General features: G+C 45.9%; 1 protein-coding gene, 1 long non-coding RNA gene and 1 pseudogene across 2 annotated transcripts in view; 2 read left to right on the top strand and 1 right to left on the bottom strand.

Annotated features, from left to right (window-relative positions):
- LOC121277935 overlaps positions 1 to 8,117 on the bottom strand; it is a 44,796-nt gene extending 36,679 nt beyond the window's left edge. Inside the window, exon 1 of the long non-coding RNA XR_005943006.1 lies at positions 7,821 to 8,117. This is a non-coding gene — a long non-coding RNA (uncharacterized LOC121277935). The remainder of the gene's footprint in view (positions 1 to 7,820) is intronic.
- Positions 1 to 21,740, top strand: part of sntg2 (syntrophin, gamma 2) — a 1,105,459-nt gene that overhangs the window by 75,918 nt on the left and 1,007,801 nt on the right. The gene's annotated exons all lie outside the window — the stretch shown is intronic.
- On the top strand, positions 3,727 to 4,234 carry LOC121277933 (annotated as a pseudogene).

The following is a 21,740-nucleotide window of genomic DNA, read 5'->3' as shown; positions in this document are numbered from 1 at the left end:
AGCCCATAGGGCGGAACTGTCCCAGATTTGAACAAAGTGTGAGTGGGTGGGAGAAAAGGTTGTTTTATCAGTCAGCTGCAATGGCAGGTTTTCACTCCGTATCATCCCATCCCCAGAGGATCCAGCCTTTCAGGGAAACACTCCAGATCACTGGTGGCCAGGCTCAAATTTGACCGCCATGTAGTGACCTCAGTGCTTCCTCACTCTGGGCACCATATTTAAAGCGCATCAGGGCCCACGCCTACTTCATGTCTACAGACCAGGGCTGCTCCAGGCAACAGAGGTCCCTAAAAGCAAAGAAGACAGCAGTCCAAAAATTTAGTGACACCACTCTGGAGCACCAGCTGGATGCAGTGGAAGGTTGCCATGATGTTCTCTATTCCCACCCTGACCGCAGAAGGTCTCCAGAGTCACCAATCCACCCTGGGAGGCAGTGGCAGCGGCCTCAGCACCACCGGACCACAAAGGAGCTCAGCCAGCCTGTGCAGGAAGAGGATGAATGATCTCATCCGTTCTGCCAGTAACTCACTCTTCTCCTCACTCTCAACTCACACACTCACAAATCCATCACACATCCACAGGGATCTCACACCTCAAGGGACAACACCACTAACTCTCACACACACCCTCACATCCCCATCAGGCACATACCCTCTGCAGCTTGCAACCTCATCCTGTCCATGGCTCTGCTGCCCACACAAACATTCCATGCATGTCATGTGTCTTGCTCACACTCTCTCCATCTGTTTCCATGCAGGAGAAGCCTGTTCACATCAGCAGGGAGAGTTCCCAGACCAAGGATTGAATGGCCCACATTAGGCCCCTCGCTCACTTTGAGGAGCGAATCATCGCGCTGTCTGGTGAGGATGTGGACCGTGCCTGTGGTGACAGTGACAGTGACACCCACCTGAAGATCCTGCATCACATCATCCCTCTCTCTCAATGTAACTGTGAGTTCTCCCTCTCCTGCTTTTGACTCTGCTGCCAGGCACTAATTATTTCACTTTGGTTCACAGGGAGCTCTGCCAAGCAACTGACACCCTCAGCCAGCCAATCCCTCAGCTCCATCATTTCTTCACTCCAGCCAAGAGGACACCTCATCCTTCCAGGAGTTGGAAGTAAACAGCCTGGGAGACCCATCACAGTGTTACCCACACCCTCCACCACTGCAGGGATACACACCTCGGTGGGACCTAGATCTAGAGCAGGCTCGGGTTCACAATCTGGTGGTCACCGCACGGACACATGTTTGCAGCAGTTGGAGGCAGGTTCAGCCGAGCTCCCCGACACCCGAGGACTGCTGGGCAAAAGGCATCTGTGAGGTCCGAGTCAGATAATGAGCTTCTGGATTTGGCCTTCCAGCTCATCCTGGAGAGTCAACAAAGGCAAGGGAACATCACATGGAGCTTATAGAAGCCCCCAGCAAAGTGGCACATGTGTTGGACGAGTGCACCCGCCTGCTTTTTGATGAATAGGACCCACTTGTGCGCACATGGAGGTCTCCATGCGAAGGATGGCAGATGGCATGGAGACGCTGGCCCAGCAGAATGCAGAGATGCGCACAAACCTACACTCTAGTGTGGTAACCATAGGTAAGTTTCTGCAGTGACAATGCAAGAGGAAAATGGGGCATCTCAAAGCCTCCCCAGTTGCTCCTTCCCCTCAAGGTGTCAGGCCGGGGCCCTCAGGCACCTGAAGGAAGGAGGAGCAGCAGCAGGACACCCCTGGGTCATCCACTCAGGAATCTCAGAGGCTGTCCACTCCCTCTGAGTCCCCTTTGCCTGTGAGCCCCTCAACTTTGTCCTCTGTCACCGCAAAGGGAGTAGCTGGCCCATAGGAGGACAGCCAAAGCAAGAGAATGAATGCCAAAGTCATCAGAGGCAACGGGGCCAACCATTGCACAGGCTGTCTCCACCCCTGCTGTGGATGTCAGAGGAGGAGTGGTAGGCCTAGAAAAGTTAAGAAATTCTGATAACAAGTGGTTCCATGGATGAACACATTTTGTCACTTCATAATCTGAAAACATATTCACTTTCACTTTTTAATGTGATGATGTCTTTCAGCTTCATTGACAGGCTTTGTCAGCCCTACCCCTGAGCCACTCTCCCCCCCCACCCCCGCCACTAGCAGTTCAGCTGCACACAGCTGGTCCATGTGATTCTGGGGAGAGAGGTGTGTGTGCGTGTGCATGTGTGTGTGTATGTGATTGTGGGCGCGTGTGTGTTTGTGTGTGCGTTCAGCGCCTCATGCAAGTACTTTCCCACGTACGTGGAGCCTTCATCCATCACATTCATCTCACTATCCTGAGCATTTTCAATGCTGCCTGCTGGTGTTCTCTTTCAGTTGTCCATCTGAGCTGACCTGCATCTCCGTCCACTCACTGATCACACTCCAATGCACATGCAGCATCTGTGCCCACCCAACATGAAGTTCTACTCACTTTTGATTTCAGCAACTATGGTCATTGTCAGATTTATGCTCAACTCCCCTGACCTTTCCCATCCCTTAGTCACCGATTCCTTTCCTCCTTCATAAAAACAAAAAACTGTGGATGCTGGAAATCCAAAACAAAAACAGAATTACCTGGAAAAACTCAGCAGGTCTGGCAGCATTGGCGGAGAAGAAAAGAGTTGACGTTTCAAGTCCTCATGACCCTTCAACAGAACTGAGTGAATATTAGGAGAGGGGTGAAATATAAGCTGGTTAAGTTGGGGGGTGGGGTGTGGGGAGAGAAGTTGTGGGGCGGGGGGAGGGTGGTGTGGTTGTAGGGACAAGCAAGCAGTGATAGGAGCAGATAATCAAAAGATGTCACAGACAGAAGAACAAAGAAGTGGTGAAGGTGATGATATTATCTAAATGAATGTGCTAATTAAGAATGGATGGCAGGGCACTCAAGGTACAGCTCTAGTGGGGGTGGGATGGAAAGACTAGCAGGGCATAAAAGATTTAAAAATAATGGAAATAGGTGGGAAAAGAAAAATCTATATAAATTACTGGAAAAAACAAAAGGAAGGGGGAAGAAACGGAAAGGCGGTGGGGATGGAGGAGGGAGTTCAAGATCTAAAGTTGTTGAATTCAATATTCAGTCTGGAAGGCTGCAAAGTGCCTAGACGGAAGATGAGGTGCTGTTCCTCCAGTTTGCGTTGGGCTTCACTGGAACAATGCAGCAAGCCAAGGACAGACATGTGGGCAAGAGAGCAGGGTGGAGTGTTAAAATGGCAAGCGACTGGGAGGTTTGGGTCTTTCTTACAAACAGACTGAAGGTGTTCTGAAAGCGGTCGCCCAGTTTACGTTTGGTCTCTCCAATGTAGAGGAGACCACATTGGGAGCAACGAATGCAGTAGACTAAGTTGGGGGAAATGCAAGTGAAATGCTGTTTCACTTGAAAGGAGTGTTTGGGCCTTTGGACGGTGAGGAGAGAGGAAGTGAAGGGGCAGGTGTTGCATCTTTTGCGTGGACATGGGGAGGTGCCATTGGTGGGGGTTGAGGAGTAGGGGGTGATGGAGGAGTGGACCAGGGTGTCCTGGAGGGAATGATCTCTACAGAATGCCACCAGGGGGGCTGAAGGGAAGCTGTGTTTGGTGGTGGCATCATGCTGGAGTTGGCGGAAATGGCGGAGGATGATCCTTTGAATGCGGAGGCTGGTGGAGCGATAAGTGAGGACAAGGGGGACCCTATCATGTTTCTGGGAGGGAGGAGAAGGCGTGAGGGCGGATGCGCCTTCAGAGCCAGTCGAGATGAATGACACTGTGACCATCAGAACAAGAAAGTTCATGACAAACTGCTTGCTCCAACGCAAGCAAATGGTTGTCGATGTCCTCCACCCTGGCAAAGCCACAGTTCCCAAGACAGAAATTAGGGAGTAGTTGGCAAAAATGTACAAAACAACGCCAGATGTTGTGTTTGTATTGGGCTTCAGGACGCAATTTGGTGGTGGCAAAACAACAGGATTTGCCATGTTCTATGATTCCTTGGATTACGCCAAGAAGAATGAGCCCAAACACAGGCTGGCAAGGCATGGCCTATTGGAGAGAAAGAAGGTTTCCAGAAAACAGCGAAAGGAATGCAAGAACAGAATGAAGAAAGTTCGGGGCACAGCTAAAGCAAACGTTGATGCCGGCAAAAAGTAACATGGGAATGACACTGAAAGTTCTTTAAAATGCTAAGCTATCCAAGGATCAACATCAATAATTATTTGTATATGCCCCCAAATAAATTCTATTAAAAAATGAAATGCTGTCACTTTTTTTCTATGCATGCTGAGTGTCCATGCTAGGATTTGAGCTGTTGAGGGTGTACAGAATGCATTCTGACTTGCAACTTTAAAATAAATCTTTCATTTGACATTAAAAAAAAGAAAAAAAAAATTCAGTGTCAACCCCACTGACATAACCTTCCACCTCTCCACCGTCACCTATCAATCCGAGCCCTTGTCTTTCCAGGATGTCCAGGTGAATGTGCGTGTTTCTACCTTCCTGAGAATCCCACCCCCATCCACATTGACCTTTCCAACCTCCTCCTTCCCACCGCCAGGGTCTGTGTCTGCTTCTGAGTCCCCACCAACCACCTTTGCTGTCGCTTCTACTGCAACCGACGCACACTCACACTCCTACCCTTCCAGATCCCTCTGCTCACTTTCATGCTCATTTTTCCCTCCTGTCATGCCCACCCTCCATTCAGTCCCCAGGAGGCAGTCATTGGCTCCACAGACCCCTCCCTTACATCTTCGTCTGGGCATCTCCCCCACTTACTCCCTCCTTCACCTTACTACTCCCTCCGCCAGCCTTACTCCCTCCTCCACCTGGACTCCGTCCCCCAACAAACTCCTCCCCATCTCAAACTTCCTTCCCCCTTACACCTACCTCCCCACTTCCTGCATTCTCCCCCATTACCCTTTCATCCCCTCATACTCCCTCCTCCCCTCTCTCAACCTCACCCCTGACAACTTCTTCCCCCTCGCAGTACACCTTCATCTCCCACTCACAAGAGACTTTCCTCTACCCCCACCCTTGCCAATGATCCGTAGCAGCCCATGGGTAAGACCGTGATGTTCTGAAGCAGGCCCGATGCATCCAACGCGTCTTCCCACCTTCCGAGGGCTGCTTTGCAGCAGATCCATGTGCATTAGGATCTGCCCAGCACGCGACTCATGTGTTCCTCCAGGGCCCAGTAGGCTTAGGGCTCCAGCATCATCTTTTCCAATGAGGTACATGACCTGAGCAAGGTTCTCTATGTAAGTCCTGACTTCTGAGTTCTGGGCCATCGTGCTTCCCTGCCGGTGTCACAGTAAATCTGGTGTCGTCGGGGTCGATTCCAGTTGAGTCTTAGTTTGTATCCCATTAGTAGGATTAATGGCCTTCTCGCCATGTTGTACCACACCCCCCCAACCCCCTCCCTCCTCCTCCTCCTCCTCCTCCTTCCCCCCACCACCCCCACACACACACACAGCTGCTTGCCATGATGCTCAACGTCAATGGGTCCGGAAAGCTTCGGCCATAACATGAATTTGGTTGGAATTTTAATGCCACTCTGGACAGCTTACCATGCAGACCCTGGGGATCAAGCCACACTGGCCTCACCTTAGCAAATGTCTCTGGAACTGAACATGCAAAATGTAAACAACAGGCATGGGATTATTGGGAATCTGCCAAGCGACAGCTTTTATTTTTCATGAACAAAATTCATGTGTCAACAAACTGCCCTCCCCATTCTCCAGCGAAACACTGTATAATGGTTTGTATTCTATCAGATGCAGGCAACGAAGTTTTTGCGCATTCATTCTTGTTAGTTCAGCCTTGTTCCTGCGATGCATACAAGTAAACTCCGCTAATTGGACTCATCGCAGGCAAATAAAAATTCTCGCTGGTGTGATTCAGGAGTTTCCCACCACCAGAGCAAAGAGCTTACTAATATAAAATAAAAACAGAAAATGCTGGAAAAACTCAGCAGGTCTGGCAACATCTGTGGAGAGAGAAACAGGGTTAACATTTTGAGTCCAAAATGAGAGATTACTGACTTTATTCTTTTACAGATGTTGCCGAATACAAATGCTGGAAGAGGACTTGAGACTGGCATGTGTAGCATAAGAAAAGACAGTATATTTGGTGTACACTGTCTGTCAATGGTGTAATTTCAGGTTCTGACAAGTGGGACAGATGCCTTTTTTTTACCCAGAGTGGGAAGCCTTAAAGCACAGTGGTTGTTACAATGACAGCATGGTGTCACTTTTTCTGAGACTGTCAATTACATTTGGCTGAGGCCACAGACCTGGAATATGGTATTTTATAAAAGTATGGGAGCTGTCATTTCCAAGTTATAGAGGTGGTGCTGACAATGTGGCAGGCAAAAGGGCAGAATGATTTCCTTTAGTGCAGAAAATAGCTTTCACATCTCCCACATTTGAAATCTCCTGGAATTAACATTGCAAATAACAAGTATTAACTTCCGCTCCTTGTGCCTCTGGCAGGAGTCTCACATGGAACTTGAAAGAGAACTAGTTCACTCTGGTTCAGCAACTTCACCACTGTTAAAGGTTACTTATGAAGTCAGGTACCTTTTAGTAGATATAGGGAATAATGAGTAAAGGTTTCTTCTAACATACTTTCAGTGACGAGGAGGATCCATTTGTGAAGCTCTCCTTTGTTATTTCCAGTGAAATTGGAGGCATATTTGAATACATTTACCCGGTTGATATAAATAGTGAACACAAAAAATGTTCCTGAATGATATTGCCACATATAGCGACCAGAGGGATTCTGAAATCCCTGTGGTTTTGAAACCTGCAGTTTAGTTGGGATGTGTATCGTGACTAGCTCACATGGCGATATTCTACTTTTGCTTGGCCTTTCTGCCTTTCTTAGATAACCCAGCTGAAAATAAAACACACAAGCAGGCATTGCTTTATGGTATTTCCAGCTGATCAACTTATAGCCAAGGCAGTTGCTATCATGGAGAAACATTCTGTAAGAGCAGTATTCCCATGTATGGGATTAGTTACTGTACGGAGAATGTTCAGAAAACCAACACAGTTTCAATGCTTGTTTCCTCCAAATAAATGAATTCCTGTTACTTCCGGCCAATGCATAATCCCGAACACCAAAATGTGTTCTTTTTCAATTAAAGAGTGATATCTTTAGAGGCTTTTTCACATTGAAAGACAGACATTCCTGAGTATAAACTGTGTCCAATTCACAGTATCAATCTTAAAGCTGATAATTTGAGCTCGCTGCATCTTTTACAATAAAGCCCAATTTTCCACATTGAGGAAGGCATGATCATTCTAAAAAAATAGTATTTTAAGACAATAAGACATAATGGGACTGTGATGAAGTTGATAAACTGATCGAATTTCAATCTTGTGCTTCATAGCATCATCTCAATTCCTTGAACCACTTGCACACTGCTGTGGATCCACGTTTGGCTCACGGCATTACTGGCTAAGAAAAGCTCTGTTAATAGCTGAAGATAAAATTTGTTGTCAGCACTATTCATAGGAGTGCTCAAAGGCATTAAGGCTTGAAAAACTAGAAATAAAAAATGTTGGTGGAGAAATTAACCTCATTAAAGACCTTTCATGGCCTCTTTCTCTAATATTCCCCTGCAGGGTGTGCCAATTTTCTCACGACGCTATGCAGATAAAACTTTTATAAGAATACTGAGATCAATACTGTATAAGAACATTAATCACGAACAACAACTTGGCCTTAATTCCGTGTCAAGAAGCTATCTGAGGCTTAGCATGCAGTTTATGCCTAGGCGCCAGTGATGCCTTACATGCGCTGGTTCAGATTACATTAGCAGTTCCACTACCAACTTCCTACCTGAACCTTCACAAGTTCCCTTGCTTCTCAGGTCTTTGCAGAGGTGGATGCACACACACACACACGCACACGCACACACACACACACACGCAGGAAAGTGGAGTTGAAGCCCAAGATCATCCACGGCCATATTGAAGGATGAGCAGGCTCATCAGACTGTATGGTCTATTCCTGCTCCTGTTTTTTGTGTATTAAATAGCTTTCAAATGAATACTGCCTCTTTATTGACAGCCTAGAGTTCTCACCACCAATATGGCAGTGGCAATGAGATCAACCACTTTCCATGCTGCCAAATTCCAACAGACAGACCCAGTAGCAAAGATAGGAATAACTTGTGACATTCATGCGGACTGCTCCTCATGAGGGCTCAGTCTGTCAGACAGAGCGAGAGAGAGAGAGAGCGAGAGTGGATGGATTTGTGGATTGCCACCTGAGTGTAGTTTCTAGCAGGCAGGTCAGACCAGTTTTAAACACAGCTCAGGTAAAGATGGCAGCTTGGGGCTGCAGGAGGCTGAATAGAGAATCGAAGAGAACGAGGTCAAACCAGAAGCAGACAAGTGCATCTGAACGGAGCCACAAAATTACTTTGATATATAGAAGTTCAACGTAATTTTATTCCAGGCTAGAATGGACTAAAATGTCAATATATCAGTATATTCACTGCAGAAACCTTATGCAAGGCCTTCATTGTATTTAAGGGTGATAGATAATTGCAACGTGTCGGATATGAAATTAGTGCATCTGTTGCTGCCATTCTGCTAAAGTGGTGCAGAATTAAACACATCTGTTCTTCGCTAACTGTAAGACTCTGTTATTGAACATTTATGAATTTGTGCACACAGCACTCACATTAACAGCAAGGGGAAGTTAAAGGCAGATGCCAAATGGCAGTACATGAGCAAAATTACAACTGTTTAAACTCTGAACAGTTGAGCTAATTTAGGACTGTTGCTAAAAAATGTCAAAAAACAGAATTCAAATTATCATGAAATGAAATGCGAATCCCATGGTATACCCTCAACAGATGCAGCCCATTGGCAGTTTAACCTTTACTTTCTAATTTGTGAATTTTGATACTGAACTTTTGAACAAATACACATGCTGCTTATAAGCTTTAGGGCTATGCAGTTGTAGTGAGACTGTGGTCCCAAGACCACAGCAATCTCAAAGTGATTTATAAAGTATTAACTGGTATCAATAAGGTGAAAGCAGAGTATTACTTTTAGTAAGACAGGCAATCGACTCAAACAACATAAACTGAAACCAAAGAAAACTTAAAACAGAAACATTATGGATGTTGCTGTAAACTTCCAAATAGGGAATTTTGCTGTAATTATGTTTGCTAGCATGGTCATTTCCACTGGTCAACTTGTAGTCCTCAGTGTGCGTTTTTCGAATTCCGCTTTTGAACACTTGGGCAATTCATCCGTCATTACCTCATTCACTTCCAAAACATTTGATAGTGTTTTGCACCATGCGTTTTAATGCCCTCCCACCAAGGCTATATTTAGGGTACCTAATACCATCTGTGCTATGTTAAATGGTACATTGTCAGACACTTCCCCATTAATTCAGGAGCTCCCCAGGCTTCTTTTCACTCTCACTTTGTTTCTTCACATCATTTACCTGTCACTTAAAATCTATCTGATATTTTAAAGAAAGAAAAAAAATTGCATTTCTTCAAGCCTTTCACTACTTCAGGACATCTCAAAGCACTTTACAGCCAATGAAGTAGTTTTGAAACAAAAAATAAAAAATACCTGGAAAAACTCAGCAGGTCTGGCAGCATCGGCGGAGAAGACCACAGTTGACATTTCGAGTCCTCATGACCCTTCAACAGAACTAAGTAAAAATAGGAGAGGGGTGAAATATAAGCTGGTTTAAGGGGGTGGGGTGGGGAAGAGAGAAGGGGGGGTGGTGGTTGTTGGGACAAGCAAACAGTGATAGAAGGAGATAACCAAAAGATGTCACGGTTGAGGGCCCTGACAACTACCGTGGGTGGAAAACCTCGGTTAAGGAAGAAGGGGGACATGTCAGAGGAACTGTTTTTGAAGGTAGCATCATCAGAACAGATGTGACGGAGGCGAAGGAACTGAGAGAATGGGATGGAGTCCTTACAGGAAGCGGTGTGTGAGGAGCTGTAGTCGAGGTAGCTGTGGGAGTCGGTAGGCTTGTAATGGATATTGGTGGACAGTCTATCATCAGAAATTGAGACAGAGAGTTCAAGGAAGGGAAGGGAAGTGTCAGAGATGGATCTTGTGAAAATGATGGAGGGGTGGAGATTGGAAGCAAAATTAATAAAATTTTCCACGTCCCGACGAGAGCATGAAGCAGCACCGAAGTACTCATCAGTGTACCAGAGAAAGAGTTGTGGGAGGGGGCTGGAGTAGGACTGGAACAAGGAATGTTCCACATACCCCATAAAGAGACAAGCATAGCTGGGGCCCATGTGGATACCCATAGCCACACCTTTTATTTGGAGGAAGTGAGAGGAGTTAAAGGAGAACTTGTTCAGTGTGAGAACAAGTTCAGCCAGACGGAGGAGACTAATGGTGGATGGGGTCATTCAGGCCTCTGTTCAAGGAAAAGGTTGAGAGCCCTCAGACCATCCTGGTGGGGGATGGAGGTGTAGAGGGATTGGACGTCCATGGTAAAGAGGAGGCTGTTGGGGCCAGGGAACTGGAAATTGTTGATGTGATGTAAGGTGTCAGAGGAATCACGGATGTAGATGGGAAGGGACTGGACAAGGGGAGAGAGAAGGGAGTCAAGATAGCGAGAAATGAGTTCCGTGGGGCAGGTCTGCTGGGACAGTCCTGTTTGTGGATTTTGCATAGGAGGTAGAAGCGGGCCGTCCGAGTTTGAGCGACTATCAGGTTGGAAGCTGTGGAAGGAAGATCTCCAGGGGAGATGAGGTCAGTGACAGTCCTGGAAACAATGGCTTGATGTTCAGTGATGGAGTCATGGTCCAGGGAGAGGTAGGAGGAAGTGTCTGCCCATTGACGTTCTGCCTCCGCGAGGTAGAGGTCAGTGCGCCAGACAACAACAGCACCACCCTTGTCAGCGGGTTTGATGACAATGTTATGGTTGGACCTGAGAGGACGGAGTGCAGTAAGTTCAGAGAGAGAGACAGGTTAGAATGGGTGAGAGGAGCAGAGAAATTCAGACGACTAATGTCATGCTGACAGTTCTCAATGAAAAGGTCAAGAGAAGGTAAGAATACAGAGGGAGGAGTCCAGGTGGAGGGAGAATATTGGAGGTGGATAAAAGGATCCGTTGAGCGGGGAGAGGACTCCTGCCCAAAGAAGTGAGCACGGAGATGAAGGCGGCGGAAGAAGAGTTCAGCATCGTGCTGAGCCTGAAATTCATTGAGATGAAGGCATAAGGGTATGAAACTAAGTCCTTTGCTGTGCACTGAACGTTCAGCGTCAGAGAGGGGAATACCCGGCCGGGGCTGGGATTGGAAGATGGGGTGGGGATAGAGGAAGAGGTAGGATTGGAGGGTCCTGGATGGGTATTAGTGTCGATGAGTCATTGGAGCTTGCGTTCCTTAGCACTTGAGAGAAAGAGAAAAAGTTTCTTGTTGAGGCATCGGATGAGACAAAGAATAAAATGAAACTGGGGGCACGTGCAGCTTTGGAAAAGGGTGCGGCGGTGCTGCTGGAGGGAGAGGTCGAGTGTGTTCATATGGCGGCGCAAGGCACTGAGTGTGGATCTCAGAATGTGACGGGAGCAGCAATCCGAGGAGCGTTGTATGTCCTGGAGATACCTGTAATCCTGGGTGGGTTCGAAACATGAGGGATGGAATTTGAGTTGAAATCCGCGACGGGTAAGTCGGAGATGGAGACAGTCACTGAGAAAGGAAATACGGCTGTGAAAGCGGGTTTTTGTAAACACCTTGTCAAACACGAGGAGAGAAATAGAAAGCAATGAAGATGAACAAGGCAGAAAAGAGATATGAAAATCCTGATGGAGAGTAGAACAAAACTTCTTCAAGGTAGGCATTTCTTGAAGAGAAGTGGCAGTCAATTAAATACAGAGATAAAACCAAAAAAATTGCGGATGCTGGAAATCCAAAACAAAAAATAATAAATACCTGGAAAAACTCAGCAGGTCTGGCAGCATCGGCGGAGAAGAATTCAGTTGACCTTTCGAGTCCTCATGACCCTTCAACAGAACTAAGTAAGAATAGGAGAGGGGTGAAATATAAGCTGGTTTAAGGGGGTGGGGGGGGGAGAGAGAAGGGGGGGTGGTGGTTGTTGGGACAAGCAAGCAGTGATAGAAGGAGATAACCAAAAGATGTAACAGACAAAAGAACAATACTCGACCTCTCCCTCCAGCAGCACCGCCATACCCTTTTTCAAAGCTGCTCGTGCCCCCACTTTCATTTTATTCTTCGTCTCATCCGACGCCTTAACAAGAAACTTTTTCTCTTTCTCTTAAGTGCTAAGGAAAGCAAGCTCCAACAACTCATCGACACCAACACTCATCCAGGACCCTCAACCCCTGCCTGTCCCTCTGTTCCCACCCCATTTTCCAATCCCAGCCCCGGCCGGGTATTCGCTATACCCCCTGACCTTCCCCTCTCCGACGCTGAACGTTCAGTGCACAGCAAAGGACTTAGTTTCATACCCTTATGCCCTCATCTCAATGGATTTCGGGCTCGGCATGATGCTGAACTCTTCTTCCACCACCTTCGTCTCTGTGCTCACTTCTTTGGGCAGGAGTCCTCTCCCCGTTCAATGGATCCTTTTACCCACCTCCAATATTCTCCCTCCACCTGGACCCCTCCCTCTGGATTCTTACCTTCTCTTGATCTTTTCATTGAGAACTGTCGGCGTGACATTAGTCGTCTGAACTTCTCTGCTCCTCTCACCTGTATCTCTCTGAACTTACTGCACTCCGTTCTCTCAGGTGCAACACTAACATTGTCATCAAACCCACTGATAAGGGTGGTGCCGTTGTTGTCTGGCGCACTGACCTATACCTCGTGGAGGCTGACAACTTGCAGACACTTCCTCCTACCTCTCACTGGACCATGACCCCACCACTGAACATCAAGCCATTGTTTCCAGGACTGTTACTGACCTCATGTCCTCTGGAGATCTTCCTTTCACAGCTTCCTACCTGATAGTCGCCCAACCTCGGATGGCCCGCTTCTACCTCCTACCCAAAATCCACAAACAAGTCTGTCCCGGCAGACCGATCGTGTCAGCCTGTTCCTGCCCCACGGAACTCATTTCTCGCTATCCTGACTCCCTTCTCGCTCCCCTCGTCCAGTCCCTTCCCACCTACATCCGTGATTCCTCTGACACCATACATCACATCAACAATTTCCAGTTCCCTGGCCCCAACAGCCTCCTCTTCACCATGGACGTCCAATCCCTCTACACCTCCATCCCCCACCAGGATGGTCTGAGGGCTCTCAGCTTTTTCCTCGAACAGAGGCCTGAACGACCCCATCCACCACTACTCTCCTCCGTCTGGCTGAACTTGTTCTCACACTGAACAAGTTCTCCTTTAACTCCTCTCACTTCCTCCAAATAAAAGGTGTGGCTATGGGTACCCGCATGGGCCTGTCTCTTTATGGGGTATGTGGAACATTCCTTGTTCCAGTCCTACTTCGGCCCCCTCCCACAACTCTTTCTCCGGTACATCGATGATTGCTTCGGTGCTGCTTCATGCTCTCGTCGGGACCTGGAAAATTTTATTAATTTTGCTTCCAATCTCCACCCCTCCATCATTTTCACATGCTCCATCTCTGACACTTGCCTTCCCTTCCTTGAACTCTCTGTCTCAATTTCTGATGATAGACTGTCCACCAATATTCATTACAAGCCTACCGACTCCCACAGCTACCTCGACTACAGCTCCTCACACCCCGTTTCCTGTGAGGACTCCATCCCATTCTCTCAGTTCCTTCACCTCCGTCACATCTGTTCTGATGATGCTACCTTCAAAAACAGTTCCTCTGACATGTCCTCCTTCTACCTTAACCGAGGTTTTCCACCCACGGTCGTTGACAGGGCCCTCAACCGTGTCCGGCCCATCTCCCGTGCATCTGCCCTCACGCCTTCTCATCCCTCTCAGAAACATGATAGGGTCCCCCTTGTCCTCACTTATCACCCCACCAGCCTCCGCATTCAAAGGATCATCCTCCGCCATTTCCGCTAACTCCAGCATGATGCCACAACCAAACACATCTTCCCTGCATCCCCCACCATAGGGTTCATTCCCTCCGTGACACCCTGGTCTGCTCCTCCATCACCCCCTACTCCTCAACCCCTCTCTTACGGCACCTCCCCATGCTCACGCAAAAGATGTAACACCTGCCCCTTCACTTCCGCTCTCCTCACTGTCCAAGGTCCCAAACACTCCTTTCAAGTGAAGCAGCATTTCACCTCAATTTCCTTCAACTTGGTCTACTGCATTCGTTGCTCCCAATGTGGTTTCCTCGACGTTGGAGAGACCAAACGTAAACACCTACGGTCTGTCCGCAAGCATCACCCAGACCTCCCTGTCACTTGCCATTTTAACACTCCACCCTGCTCTCTTGTCCACATGTCTGTCCTTGGCTTGCTGCATTGTTCCAGTGAAGCTCAAAGCAACCTGGAGGAACAGCACCTCATCTTCCAACTAGGCACCATACAGCCTTCTGGACTGAATTTTGGGTTCAACAATTTTAGATCTTAAACTCCCTCCTCCATCCCCACCCCCTTTCTGTTTCTTCCCCCTCCTCCTTGTTTTTTCTAATAATTTATATAGATTTTTCTTTTCCCATCTATTGCCATTATTCTTAAAGTATTCCACTGATCATTTATCTATTGCCTTTTAGTCTTATTTCACCCCACCCCCACTAAGAGCTATCTTGCTTGTCCTGCTATCCATTCTTAATCAGCACATTCTTTTAGATAATATCACCACCTTCAACACCTCTTTGTTCTTTTGTCTGTGACATCTTTTGGTTATTTCCTTCTATCACTGGTTGCTTGTCCCAACAACCATCACCCCCCCTTCTCTCTCCCCCCCGCCCACCCTCTTAAACCAGCTTATATTTCACCCCTCTCCTATTTTTGCTTAGTTCTATTGAAGGGTCATGAGGACTCGAAACATCAACTGTGCTCTTCTCCGCCGATGCTGCCAGACCTGCTGAGTTTTTCCAGGTATTTTTTTATTTTTTGTTTTGGATTTCAAGCATCCGCAGTTTTTTTGTTTTTATCTCTGATTTAGTATTGAAGTTGAGTCACTGTTGTAATTTGGGAAATATTGGCAGCCAATTTGCACACAGCAAGCTCCTACAAACAGCAATTTGATATCACCAGATAATCTGTTTTTCTAATGTTGGATGGATGCCAGAAAACAGGGGATAACTCTCCTGCTTTTCTTCAAAATGGTGCCATGGGATCTTTTACGTTAATGTGAGAGTTCATTTTTTTTATTATTCATTTATGGGATGTGGGCTTCACTGGCTAGACCAGCATTTATTGCCCATCTCTAATTGCCCTTGAGAAGGTGATAGTGAGCTATTTTCTTGAACCGCTGCAGTCCATGGGGTGTAGATACACTCACAGTGCTGTTAAGGAGGGAGTCCCAGGACTTTGACCCAGCAACAGTGAAGGAACAGCGATATAGTTCCAATTCAGGATGGTGAGCGCTTGGAGTGGAACTTGCAGGTGGTCGTGTTCCCATCTGCTGCTTTTGTCCTTCTAGATGGTAGTGGTCATGGGTTTGGAAGGTGCTTTCTAAGAAGCCTTGGTGAATTCCTGCAGTGTATCTTGTAGATAGTACACACTGCTTCCACTTTGTGTTGGTGGTGGAGGAAGTGAATGTTTGTGGATAGGGTGTCAATCAAGCAGGCTGCTTTGTCCTGGATGGTGTCTAGCATCTTCAGTGTTGTTGGAGCTGCACTCATCCATGCAAGTGGACAGTATTCCATCACACTCCTGACTTGTGCCTTGTAGATGGTGGTCAGGCTTTGGGGAGTCAGGTTTTGAGTTACTCATCACAGGATTCCTAGCCTCTGACCTGTTCTTGTGGTCACAGTATTTATATGGCTAGTCCAGTTCAGTTTCTGTCAATGATAGCCCCCAGCATATTGATAGTGGGGGATTCAGTGATGGTAATGCCATTTAACGTCAAGGGGCAATGGTTAGATTCTCTCTTGTTGGAGATGGTCATTGCCCGGCACTTGTGTGGCGTAAATGTTGCTACTTGTTAGCCCATGTAAGATGCTACCTCCAAAAGTGCTGCAGTCCTTAGAGTGTCAGCCTGGATTTTTGTACTCAAGTCTCTGGTGCTGATGATTTAACTTTATTCAGCAACTTCACTCCAATTCTCTAATCTGGATGCTTATCAAACCTTCTTCTGAGGAGTAGCTACACTGTTACATCTTGACCTTCTTCATCCTGTTCCATTTGGGAAATGAAAATCTTGTTTTTTAATTCTTCAAAATGAAGTTTGTTTATGTCACTCATGGCCTAACTAATAACATGCATCTCTGAATTTTCATGGCTTTATCCTTCACCCTTTCAAGTCAATCAATATTCTAAGCCCAACTATCTCCTTGACCACAAGTACAATGTCCCTGTCTGCTCCTAAATTTTAGCTGCCTCCAACAAGCTGACATTATTATCTGCCTAGTGGCTCTTTTCCTTCGATAATTCTTTATATTCTATAAAACCCAATTGTGTTCAAGGCTTCAATGATGCATCCATATTTGAAGAAGATTTTCTTGCTAATCTGCTGCATGTTTAGACAGGGTACAGGGAAAAAAATTATGGGGTAAAATTGGTATACACTAATAGTACAAAATGGTCTCACGGGAAATCCTCAGACCATTTCATATTCGCAGAATCACAGTGCAGAAGAGGCCCTTCGGCCCATCGAGTCTGCACCGACACGTGAGAAACACCTGACCTACCTACCTAATCCCATTTACCAGCTCTTGGCCCATAGCCTTGAATGTTATGATGTGCCAATATTGTGGCCAATTTTTCTTTGAATTGCTACGAGGGAAAGTAAAATTGGACCCGATGTAAAGGAACAGACGGTTTGCTGTGAACCTTTTTTTTGCATGTAATGAAGACCAATTTCACCCCTTGTATGATAGGGCATCCCTCTCTTTCATCTAACTTCCGACCCTTCTGTCCACTGCTATCTAACTGTATATCTGTATATTTTTGATTATACTCCTGTCAGTGATGTCAATAAGAAGTTAACTTCAAGTAACCTTCTCCATGCTTTTATAAAAAGTCTGAACACTGCAGTGAAAAAGCTCAGAAGACAACTATCTAAGAATCGAAAAAAAATTTCCAGGCACACCACTCAGCTGAATGTTGACACTATTTTTTCCATGCAACACATGTGCTGTTATGGCTCACGCACAAGCAAAATGTATGCCTCGTAAACAATTATTTTCCAAACTAGATATCACCTGACTATCAAAGCAGTATATAGCATTTCACGTTATTTAATACAGTACAGCAAACTCCTGCTGTTTGCACCCCCCTCCATCACGATTTTGTTTATCCGCGCGAAACTGTTTACATATGAAATTGCAGTTCTCTCCCCCGAAACCTCGCTCATCCGTGGTTAAAAATGTAACAATCCGATTTAAACAGTGCACATGCACAAAGGTTAATAAAGAACATGTTATACCTTATAAAATTCTATTCAAAACACTGTTTGTCCTCTCGTCCTAGAAGAAAGTGCGCACTGCAAAAGTCCCTGCACCGTGCATGTGCAGACTCCATGTGCACATGGGTTGCTGTGATTTACAGGATTCTACAGAGATGCAGTATTTTGTAGTACAGTTACAAGACAGGACAGCACTCTACTAAAAATGTGTGAGTCAGAGCCAAGCAGAAAACATCCCAGGAAGGTGATGACACTTGAACAAAATATCACAATCCTAGATGGACTGAAAAATGGTGCAAGTGCTTCCATGCTGATCAGGGAATACTTTGTGAATGAACCTACAATCAGGTACATGAGGTAGTCTGAAGAAAAAAATAAGGGCCAGTGTTAGTGTTTCTGGTAGTCGTACTGCCCAAGGTAACTTTTGTGAGCAGGAGAGATCCACACTTAGAGGAAATGGAGAAGTTACTCAGCGTGTGGATTGAGCACCAGCGTCAAAGGAGGATCGCAACTAATGGTCCAAACATTCAAAATAAAGCCCTTGAACTGTACCAGAACATAAAGAGTAGTAAAGAGAGCAGCGCTGTTGACGATGAAGGTGGTGCAGAAGGTGTCTCTCCTTCTATTTGCAAAGAATTCTCAGCCAGCACAGGATGGTTTGATCACTTTAAAAAGCATTTTGGGCCGCACGATGTGAAGCTGGTGGTGGGGGGGTAGCGGTGGGGGAAGCTGCTTCTGCTGACCATGCAGCTGCTGGAGAGTTTCCCAAGGTGCTGCACAAATACATTGAGGAGAGGGGCTACCAGGCAGAGCAGGTCGTCAACACAGATGAAACTGGCCTGTTCTGGAAGAAGATGCCAAGTAGGGCCTACATTTCAAAAGAAGAAAAGACATCTCCTGCATTTAAAGCAGCAAAGGACTGGTTGACACTTATGCTATGTGACAATGTGGCTGGCTTTAAATGTAAGCTAATGCTGGTTTATAGGTTGGAAAACCCCCGAGCTTTCAAAGGGAAAATGAACTGTCACCTGCCAGCCTTTTGGAAGGCTAACAGCAATGCTTGGGTACAGCATCTGTCTTTGAAGACTGGTTTTGCAATTGCTTTCTGCCAGAGGTCCGCATTTATCTGAAAGAAAAAAAAACCTGTCTTTCAAAGTCCTACTAATCCTCAATAAAGCACCTAGGCATCCACACACTCTTGCCGAGAACCATCCAGATGTTGAAATTTTGTTTTTACCCCCAAGTACGACCTCACTTATCCAACCAATGGATTAATGTGGGGTCATTGCCGCATTCAAGGCTTACTACACCCAATGAAGCTTCAGCCACATCCTTCATCTTCTGGAAGCAGACCCTTCAACCACAGGCCATGATTGCTGGAAGGAATTCCACGTCCTCATAGCAATAAGCATATTTAAGGACTCATGGCATGAAGTTAGAGCTTCACTCATAAATGCTTGCTGGGAAAAAGTTTGGCCTGAGGCCATGTATGATTTCACAAGATTCCTCAATGTGGAAGCTGAAGTGGCCAGGATTGTTGACTTGGCAAAACAAGTTGGAGGGGAGGGATTTGAAGACACCACCACAGCTGAAGTGGTTAAGTTGCTTCAATCTCATGAAGAGGACTGCCTATGGAAGAATTGGCTGAACTGATGAGATCAAATGAACGTAAACAAGAGCAGGTGCAGGAAGAAGAGCCAAAAAAGGCACAGTTCACAACCAGGATGGTGACAGACCTCATAAGGTCAGCTGAAGATTTGAAAAAACAGGCAACAGACTGCGATACAAGCATGGAAAGAAGCATTGCCTTTTGTAGAGCAATTGACACAGTTAATGCTCCAAATAGAGAACTTTACAAAATTGAAAAACAAAAGGCGAAGCGGTCAACAATAACATTGTTCTTCTCTTCCAAATTATCTACATCAACATCTGTATCAACCATGTCACCCACTCCATCTACATCCACTCTCAATTGTAGTATAGTGCCTGTACTGTATTGTACAGTACCTGTACTGTGATTTGTAAATTGTACTACAGATATGCACTATATTCTATAATTGATTATTTTTAAATTGTTCCTGTTTTTTTGTGTTGACAAACAATTTCTTCAATAAAATTGTCTTCAATGTACCTGTACTGTCAAGTGATCTACTATTGTACTGTGATTTGTAAAATGTATGACAGGGTACTGTATTCTATAACTGAAAAGTTTTACATTGTTTTGTTTTCTTGTACTAACAAAGTAAAACTATCTTTAATCAAAGAAAACATATTCCAGTAAAGATAGAGGGTGGGACCAACAAATCCAGGGAACCCTGGGTGTCAAGGGATATACAGGATTGGATAAAGAGAAAAAGGGAGGTTTATGGTAGATGCTGAGAGCTCAAAACAGTGGAAGCCCTAGAGGAGTATAGAATATGTAAGGGGGAACTTAAAAAGGAAATTAGGAGAGCAAAAAGGGGGCATGAAAAAGCATTGGCAGGTAAAATAAATCCAATGTTATTTTACAAGTACATTAAGAGTAAGAGGATAACTAGGGAAAGAGTGGGGCTCATTAAGGACCATAGTGGTAATCTGTGTGTGGAGCTGGAAGACGTAGGTAGGGTTCTAAATGAATACATTGTGTTAGTGTTCACAAGTGAGAGGGACAACGTGGGTATGGAAATCAGGCAGAAGGAATGTGATATAATTAAAGAAATTTGCATAGAAAGGGAAGAGGCTCTATGTGGTCTGGCAGGCTTAAAAGTAGATAAATCTCCAGGCCTGGATGAAATGTATCCCAGGCTGTTGAGTAAGGCAAGGATGGAGATAGCAGGGGCGCTGGCAATAATTTTCAATACCTCTCTGGGCACAGGAGAGGTGCCAGAGGACTGGAGGACAGCCAATGTGGCATCGTTATTCAAGGAGGGAGGAAGGGATAAACCAGAGAACTACAGGCCAGTCATTCTAACCTCAGTGATGGGGAAACTTTTGGAAGCAATTCTGAGGGACAGAACTAATCTACATTTGGAGAGGCAGGGATTAATCAAGGACAGTCAGCATGGTTTTGTTAAGGGAAGGTCATGTCTGACCAATTTGATTGAATTTTTGGAAGAGGTGACCAGGTGTGTAGATGAGGGCAATGCATTTGACGTAGTCTACTTGGACTTCAGCAAGGCCTCTGATAAGGTCTCCCATGGGAGACTGATAACGAAGGTAAGAGCCCAAGGGATCCAAGGCAATTTGGCAAATTGGATCCAGAATTGGCTGAAGCAGAGGGTGATAGTCGAGGGGTGTTTTGTGACTGGATGCCTGTGTCCAGTGGGGTTCTACAGGGATCGGTGTTAGGTCCCTTGCTGTTTGTAGTATATATAAACGATTTAGACTTGAATGTAGGAGGGTTGATCAGTAAGTTCGCGGATGACACAAAAATTGGTGGGATGGTAAATAGTGAAGAGGATATCCTTAGATTACAGGAGGATATAGACGGGCTGGTCAGATGGGCTGATCAGTGGCAAACTGAATTTAACCTGGATAAGTGTGAGGTGATGCACTTGGGCAGGACAAACAAGGCATGGGAATTCATGATGAATGGTAGGACCCTGGGAAGAACCGAGGATCAGAGGGACCTTGGTGTACACTTGTCCCTTAAGTTAGCGGGACAGGTAGATAAGATGGTTAAGAAGGCATATGGGATACTTGCCTTTATTAGCTGAAGCATAAAATATAAGAGCACGGAGGTTATCCTGGAACTTTATAAAATGTTGGTTAGGCCACAGCTAGAGTATTGCATGCAATTCTGGAATCCGCATTATAAGAAGGATGTGATTGCACTAGAGAGGGTGCAGAGGAGACTTACCAGAATGTTGCCTGGGCTGGAGAGTTTTAGTTATGATAAGAAATTGGATAAACTGGGATTATTTTCCCTGGAGCAGAGGAGATTGAGGGGGAACATGATTGAGGTGTATAAAATTATGAGGGGCATAGATAGGGTAGATAGGAAGGAACTTTTCCCCTTGGTGGAGGGATCAATAATCAGGGGGCATAGATTTAAGGTAAGGGACAGGAGGTTTAGAGGGGATGTGAGGAAGAATTCTTTTACTCAGAGGGTGGTGGGAATCTGGAACTTACTGCCTGAAAGGGTGGTAGAGGCAGAAACCCTCATAACATTTAAGAAATATTTGGATGTGCTCTTGTGATGCCATAGCATTCAAGGCTATGGGCCTAGTGCTGGAAAATGGGATTATAATAGTTAGGTACTTCTTTAACTGGTGCAGACTCAATAGGCCGAAGGGCCTTTTTCTGTGC

This window comes from Carcharodon carcharias, chromosome 5 (genome assembly GCF_017639515.1).
Source record: "Carcharodon carcharias isolate sCarCar2 chromosome 5, sCarCar2.pri, whole genome shotgun sequence".
Classification (NCBI taxonomy): domain Eukaryota; kingdom Metazoa; phylum Chordata; class Chondrichthyes; order Lamniformes; family Lamnidae; genus Carcharodon; species Carcharodon carcharias.
This window is presented reverse-complemented; position numbering and strand designations above follow the sequence as displayed.